General features: G+C 41.4%; 1 pseudogene across 1 annotated transcript in view; it reads left to right on the top strand.

Annotated features, from left to right (window-relative positions):
- LOC311176183 (olfactory receptor 2T27-like) overlaps positions 1-16798 on the top strand; it is a 79847-nt pseudogene extending 63049 nt beyond the window's left edge. The window contains exons 2-3 of the transcript in view: positions 15118-16038; positions 16764-16798. The product of the transcript in view is annotated as an olfactory receptor 2T27-like (transcript). The remainder of the gene's footprint in view (positions 1-15117; positions 16039-16763) is intronic.
- The last annotated feature ends 2283 nt before the right edge of the window (positions 16799-19081 follow it).

Raw genomic sequence — 19081 nt, 5'->3', positions numbered from 1 at the left:
GAGGATCTGACTTCAGGAGTGGGGTAACATGGGCTCATGTTAATTAACAATTGTCACTTAAAGGAAACACTCATTGTCACATCTCTGTTTTCTTACTGTGGGCTGTATCTCTGCCCCTCTGTGTGTGCGCGTCTCCCCTCACACTCCGGGGAACACCCACATGAATACCCACTTGTTTCCACTCCTTATCCCTCTCCTATCCCCAGTCTCAACTGGTAACAGTGAATTTATTTACTAGTGCAAATAGGTTTTGCTGTATTTTGTAATGTCAGTTTTCTGTATTATCTTTTTTTAAAAGATTGAGTTATGCATACAAGAACTGGGGCACAGGCCAGAGTTGTGGGGGGTGGGATGATTTATTAGAGACAGAGGGAAGAACAGAACAGGTGCACTGATTGAAATACACAGATGAGGGGAGCAGCAGACGAGGCAGGAGAGGTCTGCTGTGCCACGTGGGATAGCTCCCTGGCTAGGGATCGAACTCGTGCTTCAGTGGCTGTGGCTAGCTTCATAGGTTGCATCTTAACCCCTTGGGCTACCAGGGAGGCCTGGTTTTCTGTATTTTCTATCCCACAGATGAGTGAGACCATCTGCTATCTGTCTTTCACTATCTGTTTTTTTTTTTTTTCACTTAACAAGATAACTTAAAGTTCAACTCACCTTGTTCCAAATGTATGATTTGATTTTTTTAATCGCTGTGTACAATTCCACTGACTATGGACCCACAATTACTTTATTCACTCCTCTGTTGAAAGCCCTTGGGCTGGTTCCTCAATGGTGCACGGCACTGTTTTGACACCAGTGCACATGAGTGTCTCTGTATTGTAGAGTTTTCACATTCTGGGATAAAAACTTAGCAAAAGGATTGCTAGTCCCTATGGGATTCCCATTTTTATTTACTTAGGACATCTCCAATCCATTTTCCTAGAGGCTTTACCTACTTACATTCCCACCAACAGAGGTGAGGGTTCCTTTCTCTCCACATCCAAACAACATCAGTTGTGTTCAGTCTTTTTGATTGGCCCATTCTCATAGGGGTAGGTGACAAGTCATTGCAGTTTTAGTTTGTGTTTTTGTTCCCCTTATAATTTGAGCTACTGAACAATATTATTTGGATTAAAGATTTGGATGTGACAAAGCCATAAATACTTGAGGAACTGTGCCACCCTATTGCACATCCAGATGAAATTGGGGACACATCTCCAAGGCCCCAAGGACAAGAGAAATGAGCATGCAGGAACAAATGCGCCCCACCACACTAGAGAGTTCATAAACCACTATAAATCAGGCCCCTGCACTGGGAGAAAATATGCGCACATCATGTATCTAACATGGGGCTGGTTTCCATTCATACAAGGTATGTCACAGCCCAACAACAAAAATCAGACACCCCAATCAAGAAGTGAGTAAGAAACCAACATAGACATTTCCAAGGAGGACCACCAGTTTCCCGGCAGAGTCGTCGGCAGATGTGATTGGGGTTCTAAACCATGCCTACTCCTGAACTTTGTCTACATGTCATGACACTGGCTGACCTCGAATGTGTTTTGTTAAATCCCCAGAGATTAGCACATCTTCCATGGAATAGCTGTAGTCTATTTCATAATTTTATAATTACATAATATAAACTAATAATGATGGATTATTTCTGTCATACTGTTTTCTTGTGATTTTTGAGTGATGCAAATTATGGTGTTTTAATTCATCACATCTAGTACATACTTTACAACATTTTCATTTTATCTTCACAGATTGTACATGTACACCTGAGTGTGTTCCCTGATACAGCATGAAAGCTCTGTAAATATCTACTGAAGTCTCTAAAATTATCTTTACATCTGTAAGAGATGACAATGAACCTACCTGTCTTTGAATGTTTGAAAAACAATTGGCACAGTTGGCAGGATATGACTCCGAGAGCAGACATACCAAGTGGCATCTACAAATGGAGTGAAAGACAACAGCAGAGTTGCTGGAGACAGGTGGTGGCCAAAGTCCAAGAAGATCTAAAGATGATGAAGGAGCACAGAAGGTGGACAAGGTCTGGGAGATGGAGAACAAGCCCTGGGAATCATCTCGGACCTTGTGGGGAGGAGAAGAAAACCCTGCAAGGCCCAGCCAACCATACCCCTGAGGCAGAAGACTTGTCAAGAAAAAAAAGAGGACCCCATCCATCATCTGGAGCTTGCCCTGTGACAAAGATGACACTGACTGACTTGCACAAACAATCCAGCCAGAAGGCGGAGAACTTTGGTACCTGGGGGTGGACAGAATCATTTGCCCACCACAGGAGATGAAGAGCAAAGGATGTGCCTGTCAGCCTTGGTGGCTTAAAGCAAACATATCTGCTGCCTGGCACTCCCAGGGCCACAGGGTGGCTGTGCCAGACACTAGGGAGCAGTGAAAAAATCCTGAAGTGGTTTATTGGAGGGTATAATGAGGTAAATGTCAGGCTTTTTGCCCCCTCCTGCCATTAGCCTCTGTGGCTGGCACCCAAAGTCTTGTACATGTACAAGTGAGTGTGGACACCTGGGCCCAATGGATTTTGGGTATGTTTGTATGTAAACCAAGGGATGAGGTGGTGTAAGGGTAGCGTCACTCTGAATTCCAAAGCATTTCACTCAGTGAAGGCCACCCACAAAAGGTCTCTTACCATGTATTTGAAGACACAATGGTCATGACATCAAACCCCAGGAATCTCAAACCATGAAGAACCATCCACCAGAACCACTCCAACTGCAATGGCCCCTCTCCTTGTGAAGATAAAGGACACACACTCACCGGCATTAGTGATTCAGGTTTAAAGAAGACTTGTACATGCTGAGAACGGACCGTTAAAAAATAAAGCAAAGCACACATTGGTAAATTTGTGATGACATGAACCATTTCTACTTCAGAAGATTGTTTTCTTCCCATCATTCGTTCAGTTATGTTGAATTTCTTTTTGTCTTCCTTCCCACTTTCCTTTCTCCCTTAGTTCCATCCTACTTTATTTCCCTTCCTCCTTCTCCAACCTCTTCACAACCGCCTCTGCAGGTTTCCCTGTGAGGGAGCACAGGGGATGATGGTGACTTTGCATTTCCCTGTGGACATGGCTATGATAACAGGGCCACACCTGGGTCCCCATGGCACTCACTGGAGGCTGATGGAGCCTGAGGAGGGGGAACCACAGTCCTGCTTGTGGAGTCTCCTGTTACCCCCTGGCTGTGCTGATGACTCAGGAGGCTCATTACTGGGGACACCATTAAGAAGTCCACAGGGACAATGGACACCTGGTCCTCTCAGGGTGAGGTCCCTGAGGAAGGGGACCTGGGGATGGTGTCAGGGCCTGGGGGGGCAGTAGCAGAAGGACATAGTGAGCCCTGCGGCCTGTCTGCTGGAGTCTGCAAGCCAGAGGCCTGGACCCCAGACACTAGAGGCCAGCACAGCAGAGGGCAGCGGGTGACTGGGACATCAAGTGAGGTTTGCTTTTCCTCCAGTCTCTGTGAGGGTTAGAATTTTGTAGGAAGCAAACTTCTGGGACAGTGGGTGTGTCACACCAGACTGAGGTATCTGTCAAATAATTTTAAAAATAAAGTTTTTTAAATCTTAAATTTTTAATTTTCTGACATTCCATTTAACCCATACATCAAAGTGTTGGCATTTCAACATGAAATATTTATGTTATTGTGTGTGTTTCCAATGGTGACTTTGTTTCTTTTTTGAGGTAACACTGTTTTACAACACAGAATCACTTCAAAATGCATATTGTATTTCAGGAGAACAGTAGCTAGAATATTCATCTTATTAATGGAAACTAATAAATTATAAAGGTGGATATAGTTCAGTTTCAGAATGCCATGCTGTTTTGGGATAATATTAATTTAAGGTGTTCCACAGATTATTATCTTTCAAGCATTAATTATTTTATAATATTCTGACCTAGGGTATATAGGGCAATTATTGTTTCATAAGTAATTTTTTAACATTTAGCACTCTGAGTTGAAAGTATATAATGTTACATGAAATCACATTTAATGGAAGTATTTAGAGGGCAGTGGGGAAAATCTAAATGGAAATTTAAAATACTGCTTATTGTTTAAAAAGGGAAGGTACACATCCTCATCCCTAAAGTATTATGACAATAAAGGGAGTCAGACAGAAATTCATGACTTTTTCTTGTTATCTGTTTTTTTTATTTTACACTAACATTTTATAATACATATTTTTTATTTTTAAACAAAATTTGCTTTCCCCCACCCCCTCAGGTTGAGTCCCCATAGAATTTCCTTTCCCAAGGCACTGTGCACCATCACCTCAGACCCCTGTGCTCCTCCATCCCTCTTTCTGATCCCTCTCCCTCCTCCTCCCCTGCAGGATGTCTCTGATTTATAATTGTCTTATTTTGCTTTGTTGTGTTTTTTTTAAAGAATTATTTATTTATTTATACTAGCACTGGGTACAGTCAGAAGTGCAGGAGGGTTAGAGAATTCACCAGAGCCAGAGCAGAGAGCAGAGCAGGCAGAAGGACCAAGGTACACTGCTGAGGGGAGCTGCGGGTGGCAGGAGAGGTCTGCGCCATATGGGACCCTCACTGGCAGCCAGGGATCGAACAGGTGCTACAGAGGCTGTGGGCAGCTTCACAGCCCAGTGTTCAACCGCCATGCCACTGGGGAGGCCCACTTTGTTGTGTTTTGTACTGTTATTATTATTTTTTACACTGATGTCTTACTGTGTTGGATTACACTTATTTTCATACGTTGAACCATCCTTGTGTCCCTGGACTGAATACCACTTGATCATGGTGTACTATCCCTTTGATGCATTGCTGGATTCTGTCGGCAGGATTTTGTTGAGGAATTTTACATCAGTGTTCATTAGGGAAATTGGCCTGTAATATTCTTTTTTTTGTGCTGTCTTTCTTTGGATTAGGTATTAGTACAATGTTGGCTTCATAGAACATATTTAGTAGTATTCCTTCTTTTTCAATTTTTCGAAATATTTTGTGTAGTATAGGCACTAATTCACTGCTGAACATTTGGTAGAATTCATTTGTGAAGTTGTCTGGGCCTGGGCTTTTGTTTTTGGGGAGTGCTTTGATTACTGCCTCAGAGACCATAATTGCTGACCTGTGCTTTTTCCCCGTGGTTCTCTGAGAAATGGAGGAGGGGCGGAGGGGAGCACCTCAACCCAGGGACTCTTATTCAAGCTGGGTGTTCTGTCTGCCCCATGTTCACCGGGTGCTGTGCCCACAACTATAGGGATCCCGTGCCCTGAATTCTGTGCTGTAGGTCTCCGTTCCAGGGCTATCAGATCCAAAACGCTGGCTGTCACTCTGCAGTGCCTGCTGCTATGGCACGTTCCTCATCCTGGATCCTGCTCCTGGCTCTCAGTTCCAGAATGGGGGTCTTGCTCCACGCCTTATTTCCCTTCTTAGCCCCGTTTGCATGGTCCATCCTTTCTCAGACCCTGAGTGTGTTTTTGGGATCCCTGGTTTCCAACTATCAGGATGTTGGTGATTTTGCTCTGGTCTCTAGGCCTTTTGGAGTGATGGGATTTTGCAAGTTCTGGATGGAAAAATAGAGCATTTTCATCCAAATTACAGGTGAAGGTGTTCTACTGTGACTGTTGTCTATACCAGGGCATGTTTGCCATTTGAATCTTTGGATTTGTTTGATTGCTGTTTAGAGGAAAGTTTCTAAGGTTCTTGCTGGATACTAAGAGAGGTTTGTTTGGAGGATGCCCTCCGAGGGAATTAGGAATGCATTCCAGAACCTTGACGTTTGCAGGCGGTTACCTGAGAACTTTCAAAAAGTGGAAAATGTTGCCACATGGTTTCAATGCCATCTTGAAAAAGACAAGTGTTCAACAAGGAGGACACAAGGACCGCTCACTCCCACACAGGAAGAGTTCCAAATCATCAAATGTTTGAACGAGCAATTAGAGATGAGTTGCACAGACACACTCAAACTCTCTGCCAGGCCAAGGCCATTTTTCTGGCAAATCCACCCGGTTTTGCGAACAGTTTGGCATGGTGCCACTGCAAGACAAAGTTGTGTGATCTTCCCTCTCCACCCCTACCCACTTTTGGACATAGCAATTTTACTTTGATTTTGAGTTTTGACTTCTGCGGAACTTCTGTAATTTTTTTCCCTTTTTTTCCCATTCTGTCCCTTTTTCATTTGCAGGTCAAAGCAGCCAGAGAACAAACCCTCCAACTATTGCAAAATGTACTAAATTTCAGTTTACACAAGAGTATACACCTGGCTTAACGAAAACTAAGAGGTATCAACTGTATTTCTGTATGTTTCTGCTTTTCCATTGATAGTGGGTGATTAAAAGATATAATTTGAAATATAAGAATTTATTCTGGAAACTGTTTGCATGCAGAGTTATAAAATTAGGAAGAACACTTTTTTTTTTATTTTACCTGGATTTATAAATTTCACAAGTAAGGTTTCTCATCAGTGAATGTTTTGTGGAAGGAAAATGGTTACTTTTGGAATGATATAATATAGGAACATGGAAAAGGTCGTTTTGTCACCACAGTGATGCTGAGACTATCCAGAGCTTGATATTACAAATTTTCAATTTTGAGTAATTAAATGCCACCCCCCTTAGCATTTAGGGGAAAGGTCCCCAGAAATCTAACTCAGGAAATAATGGTTGTCTTTTATTTCATTGATCAGAGGAAACTATATGGAACATCCATGGAGCTGCTAAACCACCCCACAAAATTTCTCTTTCTCTTTATGGGAATGACATTAAACACACTTACCTACTGGACATTTATCAGATGAAGTTGAACTTAGTGGGAAGTATTTTCACTTGAGGGAAATATTTAACCTCAATATGTAAATGAGCATTAATATTGGGTTCTAAAATTTTTGTGAGACTTCTTCGGTATATACTATATTCTGGTATAATATTGCTTGTCAATTCTGATTATTGTAGTTTTGGAATGCTATAGGTTATAATATTCAACAAATTTCCTTGTCAATGATATTATCAGATTATTTATTTATTTTTTTAAATAATAAATTTTATTTTTATATTCCCCATACAATTTCAACCCCCCCATTCTGACCCCAATCCCTCCCCTCCCGCCCGCCACCCCCAAAAAAGTGTCTCTGGTTCATAGTTTTTTGTTGTTTTTGATTTTCACTTTCTTATAGTTATTCATTTTCCTGGTCCCTTATTTAAGTTTTCTAGATTTCTGCTATTTGTGAGACCATCTGGTATTTTTCTTTTTCTTTCTGGCTTATTTCGCTGAGCATGACCCCTTCCAGCGCCATCCATGTTGCTGCAAATTGCATGTCTTGATCTTTTTTGAATGCTGAGTAATATTCCATGGTATATATGTACCACATCTTCTTGATCCAGTCATCTATTTTTGGGCATCTGGGCTGTTTCCAAAGCTTAGCTATTGTAAATAGTGCTGCTATAAACGTAGGGGTGCAGGTGCTCTTTGGAATTGATGCTTCTGTGTCCTTTGGGTAAATACCTAATAGTGGAATTGCTGGATCATATGGAAGCTCTATGTTTAGTAGGTCCAGAAATCTCCACACAGCTCTCCATAGTGGTTGGACCAGTTTGCACTCCCACCAGCAGTGCAGGAGAGTTCCTTTTTCTCCATACCCTCGCCAACATTTGTTGTTGCTAGTTTTTTTTTTTTTTTAATATGTGCCATTCTCACTGGTGTAAGATGGTATCTCATGGTAGTTTTGATTTGCATTTCCCTGATTACAAGTGATGTTGAACATTTTTTCACATGTCTGTTGACCATTTGTATTTCCTCTTCAGAGAAGTTTCTTTTTAGCTCTTCTGCCCATTTTTTGACTGGATTATTTTTGTTGTTGTTGAGTCTCATCAGCTCTTTGCAGATTTTTGTGATCAGTCCTTTATCATTAGTGTTGGGTGCAAAAATGTTCTCCCAGTCAGTGGGGTTTCTCTTGGTTTTTGTTATTGTCTCTTTTGCTGTGCAGAAGCTCTTTAATTTGATGTAGTCCCAGCTGTTTATCTTTGCCTTCACTATCACTGCTTTGGGTGATGTGTCTGTAAAGATATCTTTGATGTGCAAATCACGTAGTGTTTCGCCTATATTTCCTTCTATGTATTTTATGGTTTCAGGTCTTATGTCTAGTTCTTTAATCCATTTTGAGTTGATTTTTGTGTGTGGTGTGAGGTAGTGGTCAAGCTTCATTCTTTTGCATGTAGCGACCCAGTTTTCCCAGCACCATTTATTGAACAAACTTTCTTTGCTCCAATGCATAGTCTTTGCTCCTTTGTCAAAGATTAGTTGACCATAAATCTGTGGGTTTATTTCTGGATTTTCTATTTGATTCCATTGGTCTGTATGTCTGTTCTTGTTCCAATACCATGCAGTTTTGATGATTATGGCTTTGTAGTATGGTTTGAAGTCTGGGAGTGTGATGCCTCCATTCCCTTCTTTTTTTTTTTTTTTCAGGAGAGCTTTGGCTATTCGGGTTTTTTTGTGATTCCATATGAATTTCATCAATAATTGTTCTATTTCTTTGAAGAATGACATTGGAATATTGATTGGAATAGCATTGAATCTGTATATTGCTTTTGGTAGGATGGCCATTTTAATAATGTTTATTCTTCCAATCCATGAGCAGGGGATGTCTTTCCATTTCTTTGTGTCTTCTTCTATTTTTTTTTTAACAGTGTTTTATAGTTTTCTTTGTATAAGTCCTTTACCTCTTTTGTTAGATTTATGCCCAAATATTTGATTTTTTTTTGTTTCAAAAATAAAAGGGATTTTTTTTTATTTCTTCTTCTTCAGATTTATTGTTTGTGGTAGGAAGACTACTGACTTTTGCGTGTTGATTTTGTATCCTGCCACTTTACTGAACTGATTGATGAGTTGAATTAGTTTTTCTGTGGAGTTTTTGGGGTTCTCTTTGTATATTATCATATCATCTGCAAATAGTGATAGTTTGACTTCTTCTTTTCCTATTTGGATTCCTTGTATGTCTTTCTCGTGTCTTATTGCTCTGGCTAGGACTTCCATTATTATATTGAAAAGCGGTGGTGAGAGTGGACATCCTTGTCTTGTTCCAGTTCTTAATGGAATTGCTTTCAGCTTTTCACCATTGAGAAAGATACTGGCTGTTGGCTTGTCACAGATGGCCTTTATGATGTTGAGTTATGTTCCTTGTATCCCAAGAATTCCAAGGGCTTTTATCATGAATGGGTGTTGCACTTTGTCGAAAGCTTTCTCAGCATCTATTGATATTATCATATGGTTTTTATATTTCCTTTTGTTGATGTGTTGGATAACGTTGATTGATTTTCGGATATTAAACCATCCTTGTGTCCCTGACATGAATCCTACTTGGTCGTGGTGAATTATCTTATGGATACATTGTTGGAATCTGATAGATAAAATTTTGTTGAGGATTTTTGCATCAGTGTTCATTAGGGAGATTGGCCTGTAGTTTTCCTTTTTTGTGTTGCCCTTATTCGGTTTTTGTATTAGTGTAATTTTGGCTTCATAGAACGTGTTTTTTATTGTCCCTTCCTTCTCAATTTTTTTGGAAGAGTTTGTGAAGGACAGGCACTAATTCATCTCTGAATGTTTGGTAGAATTCATTTGTAAAACCATCCGGTCTTGGGCTTTTGTTTTTGGGGAGGTTTTTGATTACCATTTCAATTTTGCTGCTTGTAATTGGTCTGTTTAGTGTTCTATTTCTTCTTTATCTAGCTTTGGGTGATTGTAGAGTTGTAGGAATTTGTCCATCTCCTCTAGGTTGTTGAACTTGTTTCCATATAACTGTTCATAGTAGTTACTGATTATTCTTTTGATTTCTGCTGTGTCTGTTGTGATTTCTCCTCTTTCATTTATGATCCTGTTTATTTGTGCTTTCTCCCATTTTTCCTTTGTGAGCCTGGCTAGGGGGTTGTCTATTTTATTGATTTTTTCAAAGAACCAGCTCTTGGTTTCATTGATCTTTTGTATTGTTTTTTTTAGTTTCAATTTCATTTATTTCTGCTTTGGTTTTTATTGTTTGTTTTCTTCTACTGGTTTTGGGTTTTTTTTTTGTTGTTCTTTTTCTAGATCTTTGAGCTTCGAGATTACGTTGTTTCTTTTAATTTTTTCTTGTTTTTTGATGTGAGCTTCTATTGCTATATATTTTCCTCTTATTATTGCTTTTGCTGCTTCCCATACATTTAGGATATTGGTGTCCTCCTTGTCATTCAATTCAAAGAATTTTTTAATTTCCTCTTTGATCTCCTCTTTAGTCCAGTTGTCTTCCAGTAGTGTTGTTTTTAGTCTCCATAAGGTAGGAAAGTTCCTTGCCTTCTTTTTATGGTTTATTTCTAGTTTGATGCCTTCATGGTCAGAAAAGATGGTTGGTATGATTTCAATCTTGGGGTATCTGTTGATGTGTGTCTTGTGCCCCAGTATGTGATCGATCCTGGAGAATGATCCATGTGCGCTTGAGAAAAATGTGTACTCCGTTTTTTTGGGGTTTAGTGTTCTATAGATGTCTGTTAAGCCCAAATGCTCTAGGTCCTTATTTAGAGCTTTAGTTTCTTTACTTATTTTTTGTCTTGTTGATCTATCCATTGTTGATAGTGGTGGGTTGAAGTCTCACACTACATATGTGTTTTCTCTGATGTCTCTTTTCAGAGATGACAACAGATGTCTGATATATTTTGGTGCTCCTTCGTTTGGTGAGTATATGTTAATAAGTGTTATTTCTTCTTGAAGTATTGTCCCCTTCATCATAATCTAGTGACCATTGGGGTCTCTTTTTATTTTTTTTTGAGTTTGAAATCTGTTTTATCTGATATAAATATAGCTGTTCCTGCTTTCTTTTTTGGTCCATTTGCTTGTAGGATTGTTTTCCATCCTTTGTCTTTGAGTCTATTTTTATCTTTTGTAGCTAAATGTGTTTCCTGGAGACAGCAAAAGGTTGGGTTTTGTTTCTTAATCCAGGCTGTAACTCTGTGTCTTTTTATTGAAGAGTTTAGTCATTTTACATTTAGAGTTAATATTGATATGTTAGCATCTGTATTTGTCATTGTGTTTGTCTTTCCTTTGATTTTATTTATTTATTCTTTTAATAACTTTTTTTTGGCCTTCTTTCGTTGTTATTCGTCACTCTGAGGTTCTGGCTTTAGGATTCCTTGTAGTATTTTTTTTTGGAATGGGGGTTTAGTCTTAATGGAATTCCAGAGTTTCTGTTTGTCTCGTAAGGTCCTTATTCTTTCTTCATAGAGGAAGGAGAGCTTTGCGGGATAGAGTATTCTTGGTTGGCATCAGTTTACTTGGTGTCTGTTGACTATGTCCCTCCACTCTCTCCTTGCCCATAGTGTTTCTTCAGAGAAGTCTGATGGCAGCCTGATTGGTTTTCCTTTGAATGTTATCTGTTTCTTCCCTCTTGTCAGCTTCATTATTTTTTTCCTTGTCCTGGATTCTTGGGAGCTTTACTAATATGTGTCTTGCTGTATTTTTCCTTTCATCGTAGAAGTTTGGTGTTCTTCTTGCTTCTTTTATATCAATTTTCAGCTCCTTCTTCATAATTTGGAAGTTCTCTTCAATTATCTCTTTGAATTTTTTCTCTGTTCCTACATCTTTCTCCTCTCCTTCTGGTATTCCTATAACTCTTATATTTCCTTTCCTCATGGAGTCAGATAGTTCCCGAAGTCTTTCTTCATTCTTTTTCCTTCATACTTCTCTTTCCTTTTCTGTGTTTGGTTCTTTTTATTTCTGTGTCTTCAAGAGTACTTATTTGTTCTTCCATTTCATCTATTCTTCTTTCATTGCTTTTCCCAGATTTCTTTAGTTCCTCCATTAAATCTTTGATAGCCTGCAGTTCTTTTGCTTCCCTCTTTAGGGACTCAATTTCATTCTTCTGACCATTGTTTTCCCTCTTTAGGGACTCAATTTCCTTCTTCTGATCATTGTTTTCCTTTATGAGTTCTGTCATTTTTTTTAATCACGGCAATTTTAAATTCTCTTTCTGGAATTCTTAGAAGTTCTTCCAAGTTACTGTCATTGCATTTTGGGGGGTGGTTTCCTTTTTGCGGTGTGCTTTTTTCCTGAGTAGGTATTAGGTTGCGTGTGGTTCTTCTACTCCCTACTGTCTGTTTTCTAATTTGTTGTATGCATTGGGACACTATGTTGCTAGGACTGGCCGGCATCTTGGGTGAGCGTCTCCGCTCCTCTCTGGCTCCTCCAGGAGCCATCTGTAGGTTTCAAGCAGTCTTTACTGAAGAAAGGTCCCTGTTCTAAAATGGTGATGTGGGGACACACTCCCCTGTGCACTTGGTCTGCCCTGGCGGAGGGTTCCCGCTCCCCCTCTGGGTTTGCACTGCAGGCCAGAAGGGGCCTGGCATGGGCGAGCTTCCCCGCTCACCTCTGGCTCCTGAGGGAACCTTCTGCAGACAGTCATTACTGAAGAAATGTCCCTGTCCTAAAGTGGCGATGCGGGATGCACTCCCTGCGCTTTCTGTCTCAGGCACACTCTTCTGCGCGCCCGGTCTGCCCTGGCCGTGGGTGCCTGCTCCCCCTGTGGGCTCAGACTGCTGGTCTGAAGGGGCCTGGGTTGGGCTCACTTCCCAGCTGGCCAAAGGCTCCTCCAGGATCCTTCTGCCTCTTTCAAGTAGTCTTTTCTGAAAAAACATGTTAGTGACTAGTCGCTAGGTGGTGCCAGAGATCTCTCCTATTGTTCTTGGGGAGCTCTCTTTTTCACCCCATGGGACAGGGAACAGAGTGGGAATGGTAGGGAAAACCTCAACGGCTTTGGGGTGCTGTGTCTGCCTTGTGCCCCACCGACGTGGAGGCCCATGCCCCGAATTTTGTGCCCCGGGTCTCAGTTCCAAAGCCCTCAGTTCCAGGACGCGGGCTGTAGCCCAGTACAGTGGCCGCCGGAATGGTGCCTTTTGCACCATGCTCCCATGTCTGGGCGCCTGGTTCCTGATTACTCAGTGAGGGACTTTCACCTCAGTGAGGGCCCCCGCGCGTCTCCCTTCAAGCCTAGATCGCAGGCTCGGGGACTTGGGCAGCTGCGATCCGTGTCTGCTTTTCAAGTGCGCCACTTTTCCACGCAAGCTTACCGGCTGACCAGGGGCTGTGTGTAGGTCTCCAGAGTCTCTGTTGTTCTCTAATAGTGCCCAGAGTCGTTTGCTCACTGCCACAGCGAATCCTGCAGAGTTCTCCACAGCTCCATTTCACGGGTGTGGTGGATGAAATAGTTCCTTTCCACTCACAGTCCCACTGGATGCATAGTTTGTTCTTGTTTGTCATTTTAATTTGTTTTTTTCCTCCTTTCTGTTGGTCGGAGAGTGCCTACTCTGTGGGTAGGGGAGGGTAGCAGGTTTCTGCACTTTCCTCCCTTCTAGTCCTCTTTTATGGCAACTTTCTTCTTCGGGTAGTTTGCTGGAGTCGTCCGTTTATCTTCCGTGTCCCAGTTCTCATTGGGACCTGCTGCTTTTCCTCCCTATTAACTTTTTTTTTTTAATGGGAGATCTTACTCGCAGCGTCTCCTCGCCACCATGTTGCTCCGCCCCCCTATCTATTTAAAGCTCTTTCTGTATGACATTTTAAGCACCAAATTCAGCATAGGGATTGGAGAGTGCCTGCGTCTAGATTTCCCCATATGACCAACCCTACATTCCACGCATTCTACAAACCCCATGTCATCCCTCTGTGGCATGAGGTGGTGAGGACAGGGGCAGCTGACGCTCCTGTCACCTGGGCAGACAGCTGGGAACTCAGTGCTGAGCCACCTCACAGGGACTTCCTCTGGTACTAATAAAAACTGTGTCTACCACAGCTGCCGTAACTGCGCACTTACCCAATGACATTTATTAAAAACGTTTGAAATTTAAGTCTCATGTCCACTTAAAGTCTATGAAAGTTCTTTATGATACATCCTCCCCAAGAAAAAGTGCTGCAAGTCAAAACACAAGTGCCAGCTCTTCACATTCAACAAAAAACTGATGCTCGAAATAATGTCATGAAGCGAGAGTCCTACTCCCTCCATCACTTCACAAATGACCTTAACTTCACTTTGCAACAGAACAAAGACAATAAGACAGAAGGAAAACCCTGGAGATTTTCAAGCCCTGAGGTTGCTGCTGTGTCTCCACCTGTAGGGCAGTGAGTCCACCTGGCTTCACATGCAGAAGTGCGTTTCCCACGTAGTCCGCTCCTGCCAGGCAGGTCTCTGCCCTGCCGCCTGCTGCCCACTGGACCCTTGTCCTGTCCGAAGCTCACAAACAATACCTCCTTAATGACATGTTTATAAATAGCTCCTTAGAGAAGAAAGGTATTTCCATTTCACAAGAGGTGAGATTTCCAGGTTAATTGGAAGCCATTGTAGAAAAGAATTAAAGGCTGCCTTGACCCTGACCTTGCAGCTCTGTCCACACAGCACATATAGCCCTGAACTACTGATATTACCCATTGTTTTTTTTTAAAGATTTATTTATTTATGCTTACAAGAACCAGGGTACAGACGAGAGGTGTGGGGGTGTGAGGATTCACCAGAGACAGAGTAGGGAACAGAACAGGCAGATTGACTGAAATACACTGCTGAAGGGAGCAGCGGGGGTGTCAGGAAAGGTCTGGTGCACCATGTGTGTAGCGTCCTGGCCCAGGATTGAAATTGTGCTGCAGTGGCAGTGGAGAGCTTCATAGTTTGTGTCTTAAGCCCCTGCACCACCAGGAAGGCCCTGACACTCCACATTATTGAAGTGCATAATAATGATGCAGGTGTTCATTAATTAATGCATTATTTATGTATGCTACTTAAAGAATAACTTAATAGTAATTACTTGAGGAATGCAATTTCTAAAAATTTTAATGACAAAAATGTTTCAAAATAACATTTTAAAGCTAGCCAATATTGCCTTTTCTCAGTGTGGCAAGAATCCTAGATGGTAACTTAAGATATCTTAGTAAAGTCCAGTGAAAGGTAAATATATTTCTTAACTAATAAAGCTGAAGGGTGAAGCACATGGAGTAAAATAGACTTGCAATATTAAAAGTGGCACATGCCTTTATTTGCGAAAATCTTGCAGGGGCAATGAACATTATGCTTGTGAAAAACTCTCCAAGGTTACAAATTCAAAACACAAGCTTGGCATGGCTGAGCAAACCAGACCTCAGGCAGTGATTTCATCCTCTTGGATCTCTTCCACAGCACCCCAGTGCCATGGGTCCTCTTCACACTCACCCTGCTTGATCTCCTGGTGGCCCTTTTGGCAACACCATAATAATCATCCTCATCTGGGCCGACCCTCTTCTCCACAACCCCATGTACTTTCTGCTCAGCCAGCTGTCCCTCATGGATCTCGTCTATATCTGCACATTTGTCCCCAAAATGGCCGTGATCTTTCTGTCTGGGGACCACCACATCTCCTTCGTTGGGTGTAGCTTCCAGATGTTCCTCTTCACCACACTTGCTAGCTCAGAGTTCCTGCTGCTGGCGGTCATGGCTTATGACTGCTACGTGGCCATCTGACAGCCTCTGCGCTACCCCATCCTCATGCGCCCCAAGGTCTGTGTGCTCCTGGTGCTTGTGCCCTGGCTGGGTGCCCTGCTCAATTCCTTGATCCATGTGGTCTATACTCTGACACTTTTTTACTGCACCTCCAGGGAAATCCACCATTTCTTCTGTGTGATCTAAGCGCTCCTCAAATTGGCCTGTGCTGACCTTTCACAATACAAAAAGGGGATTTATTTTAGTGCTGTGATTTTTTTCATTCCTCCTGTCTCAGCCATTCTGTGCTCCTATGGAAGCATACTGTCTACTGTTCTGGGCATGGGATCAGGCCAGGCTCTCCGGAAAACCTTGGCTACTTGCTCTTCTCACATGACTGTGGTGTTGCTCTTCTATGGAGCTACAATCACTAAGTACCTGGTGCCAAAGTCCTATCACTCCCCCGAGCAGGAAGAAGTGGTCTCTGTGATCTACACCATCATTTCACCCATGCTCAACCCCCTCATCTACAGCATGTGGAACAAGGACATCAATCAAGCTTTAGGAAGGTTTTCAGAATATGACAATATAAGGATTCCTGGTACCCAATGTAAATCCAGAACAGTGATGGTGTATGCTTTGAAATGGAACAGGACCTGTTTTTATATTCTTTTGCAGCCAATGTCACCATCAGTGAAGACCTGGTTGTTAATATGATACGTAAAATATATTTTTATTCCTATGTAATTTTCCTATTTGTCAATTTTCAAAAAGTATGGTTCATAAGGGAGAGGAGCCATGTTATCTTGAAAATTTTTTCTTTGAAATTTTAGATATATTCCAAAACTACCATTGTAAATATATAAATGATGTATATTTTAAAGTATACATTGTTTTTATAAATTTTGAAATATCTCTTAAAATACTAGTTGCTATAATTCTATAACCTGGAATTTCTGAATGAAAATTTATTTCTCTAATATATATATATATACTAATACACATTTTTTAGCATTTTGGGTTTTCACACTGAGAAATAATTAATGTGCAATAGTAGTTTTGGTTTTCAAAGTACAGCATGGTGATTTCCCTGTGAACTGCTCACCACACATCTTTTTACCCCACACACCACGCAAGGTAAATGTGAGAGTTCATCCTCTTGCCTTACTTCATATGCCACCCACACCCCAAGCCCACTTTCATCTGGTAGCCACCTTTTATTACTGATCATCTATTCTCTTAACTGTGGGGACACTAGGAGCCTCCCAGTCAAGCGTCAGGCCACCTTGGTGCACCTGCCACCAATCACCCATACCCCCACAACAGCCCAGGGGCCAGCCCCCGCCTGTACCCACCCTTAGATGCTCAGCTCTGTAGTCAGGCTTCTACCGTTAGTTTTTAAGTTGGTCTTTCTCTGACTCTCAGTTTGGCATCTCTAGATTCTGCATATTACTGGCCCATCTGGTATCTGCCCTTCCCATCTGACATATTTCACGTAGCATCATCCCTCTGCTCTGTGTCTCGTTCGCTTTTAGATTTCCACGTGAGTGAACCCACAGGGCATTTGTCTCTTCCTCTGACTCGCTCCCCCCCAGGACATGCATGGTGTCACATATAGTGACATTTAATCTTTTTAAAAATTGTGTGATGGTCTCCCCATACACAGACATGTACACATACACACACACACACCCCACACCACTTCCCTACCCACCCACCCATCATTGGAACCTCCGTTGATTCCCATGTGTGGTGGTGTGAGGAACATAGGTGAACATATGCATTTTGGAATCAGTTTTTTTTTTCTTTTCCTTTGGATAAATACCCAGAAGTGGAATGGCTGGATCATATGAGTTTTGCTATAATTTCTGAGGAATATGTGTTGTAATATACTGTTCCCCCACAGTGCATGGGGGTCCCCTATCCCCACACATTTGCTCACACTTGCTGTCACTTTTTTTTGTTACCACAGTACTCCCCCTTATCCAGGCCCATCATTCCAAGGTCCCCAAGTGGAAGCCTAAAAATCAGATCATACAAAACTGGACAACAACTATTTTTCCTAAACATACTCAGCTGTGTGAAAGATTAATGTACAAATTAGGCAAAGTAAGACACTCATAATTAGTAAAGTTAGAAAAGATTGTTGTATTAACTGTTGATCTCTAAAAATATCTTACTGTAAGAGAGTAATTTAGAGTTCCTCCAAGTAGATCTCTCCAGGGCTGCTGACCATAGCAGAAGTCACAGCCAGTCCTCGGGAGTGATGGGGCAGCTCACATGGCTTTGAGTGGGGAGACTGAGTGCCCTCACCACTTGGGACACTGAGTGCCCTCTCGTGCACCTGAGCGCCACCTTTGTGGCTTCCTTGGCGAAGGCCTATTTGGATCCTTTGCTGTTTTCTTCACCATAAAATTTAATCACTAAAATGCTGACATGTGCACCATAGCTTGTGTCAGCTTGCAAACTCAACTTTAAAGATGTCTACTAAAAACCTCTCTAATGGGTGAAGCTTAGTATTTCTAAATAATGACTTCAATACAATCTCACACTCATTCAGATTATTATAAATCATAGAAAACTTAAACTGCTGATTTTATTAAAAAGGCTGAGTGTCATCATATGTGACAGCACGGGTGAGCCTGGAACGAAAAATGCCAAGGAAATGGGTAAGCAGGAAAAGACAAATACCCATGATTTCATTTAAAGGAAATTGACAAAGAAAACAAAAGTAGACAGAGAGAAAAAGAGGGGTGTCCAGATGGAAGTGGGGGTTGAATAGTGTGAAATAGATGAGGTCAAGAGGTGCCATCCTAACAGTTAAGTCTGCATGGGTGGGATGGTGACTACACTGTGGTCGTTTCAACATGTAGTTGAGTGTCTACATGTCACATCATAAAGAAAACAAAAGTAGACAGAGAGAAAAAGGGGGGTGTCCAGATGGAAGTGGGGGTTGAAGAGTGTGAAATAGATGAGGTCAAGAGGTGCCATCCTAACAGTTAAGTCTGCATGGGTGGGATGGTGACTACACTGTGGTCGTTTCAACATGTAGTTGAGTGTCTACATGTCACATCATAAAGCCATGCAATATTTTATGCCAGTTTATTGCTTGAAGAGTTTAGGTCTGGAAAATAAACAGTCCAGACACTAAAAAATGTACACCAACACATATAATACAGCACAGTTTCACTCTAAATTTCCAAGCCAGGTTTGAGAGAAAGCATCATTTGGGGAAATGTCTATAAATCTAGAAAGAATAAATACTTCAGAATATCCATCACTGTGATGATACATCTACACTCTCAGTACAGGCAACTGCTTACAGGCATCACAGTTCATGTTTCTGAGCACACGCATTTTGAAAATACAATAAATAAGACAATTACAAAGAAAAAATATATTGTAACTGCCAATGAGTAATGAAGATTCGAATATATGTCATCATTGACTACAGAAGGTATACATGATATGTTTTTTAAATATTACATTTCATTCAGTGCAAAATTATATGTTTTTGAACTCAATTTCTCAACATAATTGTTTTCCATACTAAATGTAAGTAAAAAATACATATTCTATTCACATTTACAACAAATGGCAATGCTATTATGGGTTTACAGTAGACACAAGCAAACTCCAATGCC

This window comes from Talpa europaea (assembly GCF_964194135.1).
Source record: "Talpa europaea genome assembly, chromosome: 8".
NCBI lineage: Eukaryota > Metazoa > Chordata > Mammalia > Eulipotyphla > Talpidae > Talpa > Talpa europaea.
Note: the sequence above shows the minus strand (reverse complement) of the source record. Positions and strands in the feature narration are given on the sequence as shown.